Below are 5448 nucleotides of genomic sequence, written 5' to 3' on the forward strand. Positions count from 1 at the left end.
ATTTGGGATGCTAGCATTGGACATAGAGACCCACCACTCCTTGATCGAAAGCTTCAAGTGCCATGTTGTGGTGTCGATGTGAACAAGTTGAAGTCATTCCTTTATCATGTCGCAAAGCCTTATAGTGGAACGACATTTGAAGAAAAGGTGGTCCTCACACTTGCAAAGCGGGCATAATCCACAATTTGTCCAACCCCCGCTTGGCCAATCTATCGGCGGTCCGAATGCAATTTTTGATGGACAGTCAATCAAAGAATTTCACCTTCGGGGTGCCCAAGATTTCCAAACGGCGTCACTGATGACCGATCTAGTAGCTCTGAGGAATTGAGCATGACCGATCTAGTAGCTCCAAGGAATTGAGCTATTAATTCCTCTATTAATTAAATATGTTTTTGAGGTTGCTTTGGCCATTGATAATAATAGTAATACTATATGATATAACACCTCTATTAATAATGGTTGCTCAGATGTGGCTAACAAGCTGATCCAATCATGCTAATTTCTCCATCCAAATATATAGGCCTAATACGCTTTTCGAGGTTGCCTTTGGCCATTGATAAGATTAATAATATATGGGATATATGATACAAAAATTTAGGAACTCCTTTTACATACAAATTTGACGGTATACTTCTGTAACATGCATGTCATATATTATTGTTCTAAATGATGATCAAAGACAACCTCAAAAAATGTATTAGACCATATATATTTGGATGGATTGTGTACACTAATTTAATTATATTCTAAACACTATCGAGACAAAAAGATCGAGAGCAGGAAGAGAGAAAAGGACAGAGATTCCCCTCCTGAAAGCCAAGCTAAAAGGGGCCACATGTCCCCACCTCCAGGTCAAGGCAGGCCCTCTATACCAATCCATAAGATATCCCACTACCTTTTGTTTTTCCAGTATAAATCTGCGCCCAGGCGTCAGGTGAGCAACAAGGAGATGAGCCTTCTCTACCACTAGTAGTAGTACTACTACATCTCCGAAGAATCTACAGACATCTTCACCCCCAACTCGGCGGCAGGCAAGATCTAACGCACTATCCATTTCCTTTCCTCCTCTCAAGGCTGTTGTTCTCCATGATGAAAGCCTCATTTCTTTACTGGATGTAGTAAGCTAGGTCGCGGATGCTCTTGATCCCTTGTATTTTCTCACCACTACGTATGTCTTTGATGTAAAATGTAAGTTTTTAAAGAGAGAAAGTTTATTAGTTATTTCTTGCCGATGTATAACTTTGTCAACGTCCATGTTTTTCCATGTTCTAACCTCTGTCTTTTCACAATAACAGAAGTATGTCTCAGAGATTAAGATAGTAAGCTGAACTGCTGAAGTATCAGCTATTTCTTGTCTGCAGATAAAAATTTCGCCATGCATGGCTTGTTCTTCGAAATTCCAACCCCTATGTCTTCTCGATGCTCTAGCACTAAATCATGCACCTTGCTAGTTCTGTATTTCCCCCCTTCTGTTTAACCCTTATCTTTCTTATAGTGGATCTTAACTGATGAGTTCATGAATGACCATGATGTAACATGCGCATTTGCTTGCATTCATGCAGTGATTGTTTCCAAGATGGCCAGTGATGAGGATTCACTAGATGATCAAAACCCTAGATCTTGGACCGTTAGCAACACTAGTGTTGTGAGTTAATGCTACCTTTACTTTCAGAAAGGAAAGAATGTACCATGCACCTAGCGTTTTGATGTTACTATTTATTCTTTTTATTTTGATTTCTCAGATTAACAAGACAGAAGAAGCATCCAGCATGTTCTCGGTCCAGGATCATCACCCACAAAGAGAAGTAGTGAACTTCTTAAAGGATGACAATACCACCAAAACGATCCATGAGCAATGGCAAGCAAAAGATAAGGTTGCCTCGTAGCCTATAAGCCGGTGTTATCCCGACTGAGCTTTCTATTATCCCTAAACTCTCCCATATGCCTTTAGTTAAATCATTTTCTGGCCACTCCTCATGCCAGAATTAATGTTCTTGACCTTGTAAGGCCTTTTCTTGACCTTGTAAGGCCCTCCCCTTATGTTTCTCGTGCCGCAGGGTGTCTCCAACCTCACACTTTCTCCCCCCTTCTATCCCTCCTGAGCTATCTCCATGCATATTTTGTCTAGCAATCTAGATGAGACATGAGAGATGATATTGAATAAAAGTCTGTGGTAAAATAAGTTTTTATTTCCATGTGAGTGCTACTATATTTTATGGCCTGATTTGTCCCTACAAACACAAAATATAATTGAACATATTGATCAATCGCCTCTCATTTGAATATGGGTGAGTGTGATCTTGCAACTTGTGCAAAGGAACGGCTTTTCACACCTAGCTAATTGAGCTTTTAATTCTTGGGGTGATCATGTGTGAGCTTGTATATGCATCTGTGTTCCCATGGATGTGTGCATGGGGAGACAGAGTGCAGGTTATCTTTTGTCTTGTTTATCAGGGCATATCAGGCGTGCAACGTATATTCATAGGCTTTTCTAATCTTCTCCGGGGAAATCATTACATTGCATTGACTGCATATACCTACAGGCTTTTCTAATCTTCCCCGGGGAAATCATTGCATTGCACTACGCCACTACCTGCATATGAGTTCAGGCTTTCCTGCTGCAGACTTTTGTATCTCCGCATGTGGCTGTCAAACTGCTCGTGTGACTTCACCAAATCAAGCAATCTGATATGGGTATCCAAAATTTTGGGGACAGCCTATTTGTCAGGTTCTTGAAAAAAAATAGGCGATAATTGAAAATCTAAACCATTGGATGAGGAATGGACGGCTGGATGATCTTCTTCCTCTAACCGTTTCCTCCTCACCCCTGAATCCAGTGGTGCACATGCGCGAGCCCTTCTCTGACGCCGGTCAGAACATCCCCGTCTCCGGTGAGATCCTGACACGGCCTCTCAAGGGTGGACGCTCCTTGCAGCCGCTCGTCACGTTGGCCCCGTCTTTGGCCTCGATGAGTTCAAGCGACGTGTCTAAAATTTCCAGGCAGATGAGATTTAAGCCCTGTTCGGCAGTCATCCAACTCCGTGGAGTGCACGGAGCGACCCTTCGGCCACTCCGAGAAAGCAGGCTGCGGCCCGCTCCGCGCCGGAACGGAGCACTGCCGAACAGGGCGTTAATAAAAGCAAAAAAAAAAGTAATATCATTTGTACGATTAGTTTTCTTGGTTCAGAAAAAAATATTGATTTATTTAAAGCAACTTTCTGCCTACGAATGGGCCCAAAATATAAAATATATGCATGCACATTTACATGTCAAAGTAGCAAATAGAAAAACTTATATTCTAGTTTTCAAAATAACAAATCAACTAGCCTTGTACGAAACCCTCATGATAATTAAATAAAAAGGAACGGTCTAATTTGTTTGAAGAAAGACTCCTACGTCGTTCCAAGCGATGGAGCCAGTGAAGGCCAACCTGGCACTTGAATGCTCACAGTTCACGTACACACATGCACACTGTCACTATGTAACACCACTGGCGCACGCTACCCTCGACGTGACACTTCCACTATTCCACGTAGCAAGCCTGCTGCATGCGCTGCGGTTCATGATCCATCTGGTCGTGCCGTCTACCAACTGATGGATGGCCGGATGGATGGATGGATGGACGAGCGGACGGGTCGGAGATAGATTCCCCCGCCATGGCCGTCCATGCCGAGTTACAGTGTACTTTGCCATGGTTTTCGGCCCGTGCTCGTTTGTGTATGTACGTGCGCACACACACACATCCGTCATTTCACACATGTGCATGGCAGGACATGTCATGCACGCACGTATGGTGCGCGTACTGTTTGCCCACCACGGTTGCCAAAAGTACACGCGTACCGGCTAGCAGCTAACCATACCTTCTCTTCCGTACGTGTGGGCGTGTGGATATTTGGTTGGTTCTGTTGGTGTGAGTTCTACTCCGCAAAAGAAGAGAAAATTACATTGATCGTCACGTGAAGTTTTTTTTATGGTAGTATGTATCTCATTAATATGATAAAAGTTCAAGAAAGAAGCCATTATTGTCAAACTTGACTTTGAGAAAGCCTTTGATTTAATTGAATATGAGCTCATTCTGAATATCATGAAGGCTAGAGGCTTTGGTTAGAAATGAATTGGGTGGATAAAATGCATCTTTGGTTCAGGAGCTTTGGTTGTTTTGCTTAATGGCATACCAGGGAAGATTTTTCACTGCAAAGGAGGGGTAAGGCAAGGTGATCCTCTCTCTTAATGAAGCTATGAGGAACAACATCAACTCAGCTCCCCTGAGAAGCAACTCATGCCCTGATTTTCCAGTAGTGCAATATGCCGAGAATACAATTCTGGTACTGCCTGCTGATATCACTCAAGTGAACCAGATCAGAAATCTCTTGCTGCATTTCACTGGACAAACTGGACTTAAAGTGAGTTATCACAAATCTGTGATCATCCCAATCAATGTGAGTGATGGAAAGCTTGAAATCATTAAGAGCACTTTGGGATGTCAATTAGGCTCTTTCCCCTTCATTTACTTGGGCTTGCTTCTTAGCACCCATAAACTAAAGATTGAAGATTTTATTGCCATGATGCAAATAATAGAAAGAAGAATTTCAGGATGCTCAACCCTAATTTTCTATGATGCCAGATTGCAGCTTATCAAATCAGTATGCTCCTCTCTACCAACCTATTGCATGTGTTCTTTGTCTTTGCCTTTGGGTGTAGTAGAGAAAATTAACGAGTATCTGAAACACTGTCTCTGGAGGAAATCTGGTTTTGAAGAAATGGGGACAACGATGATTGCTTGGGATTTAGTCTGTAAGCCAAAAACTTAGGGAGGTCTAGGAGTACTAGATTTAGTTAATCAGAACAGCTTCTCAAGAATCTTCATAAGTTCTCAACAAGGAAAATCTTCCGTGGGTGAATCTTTTATGGGAAACATACTACTCAAATGCACCACCCACTTGTAAAATTGAAGGGTCTTTGTGGTGGAGATCACTTTTAAAACTTACTCCTCTGCATAGGAAAATTGCTCGATGCATTGGATCAAGGAAGACAATTCTTTTTTAGGAAGATGGCTGGAAAGGGCAACCACTTGTAAATCAGTACCCGGAGCTCCACTCTTATGCTATCCTCAACAACATATCGGTGGCAGATATGCGTAATGGACATGGGTTTGTTGATCAGTTTCATAGACCATTGCCCTCTCAAGCTCACTAGCAATTCAACTCCCTAAAACAGTCACTCAATCAGCTTAATCTTTCTGATGGGAATGACTCCTAGTCATACACTTGGAGCAAGATTCAATATTCTTCTAGGCAAGTATACAAACACGTCATGGGCAACTCTAACTCTCACTACTAGGGAAAACCTTATACACAGAGGTATATCAGTAGCGTTGGTCAAAACACGGCGCTAGCGCTACTTAGTAGTAGCGCTTGTTGCAAAACCACGCTACAACCATTGTTTTAG

General features: G+C 42.3%; 1 long non-coding RNA gene across 1 annotated transcript; it reads left to right on the plus strand.

Moving 5' to 3' along the window:
* Positions 1-1037: 1037 nt before the first annotated feature.
* Positions 1038-2195, plus strand: LOC123087592 (uncharacterized). Its single transcript, XR_006441446.1, has 2 exons — positions 1038-1645; positions 1743-2195. It is a non-coding gene; the product is annotated as an uncharacterized lncRNA (long non-coding RNA).
* The last annotated feature ends 3253 nt before the right edge of the window (positions 2196-5448 follow it).

The sequence above is a fragment of the Triticum aestivum genome, chromosome 1B (genome assembly GCF_018294505.1).
Source record: "Triticum aestivum cultivar Chinese Spring chromosome 1B, IWGSC CS RefSeq v2.1, whole genome shotgun sequence".
In the NCBI taxonomy this organism is placed as follows: domain Eukaryota; kingdom Viridiplantae; phylum Streptophyta; class Magnoliopsida; order Poales; family Poaceae; genus Triticum; species Triticum aestivum.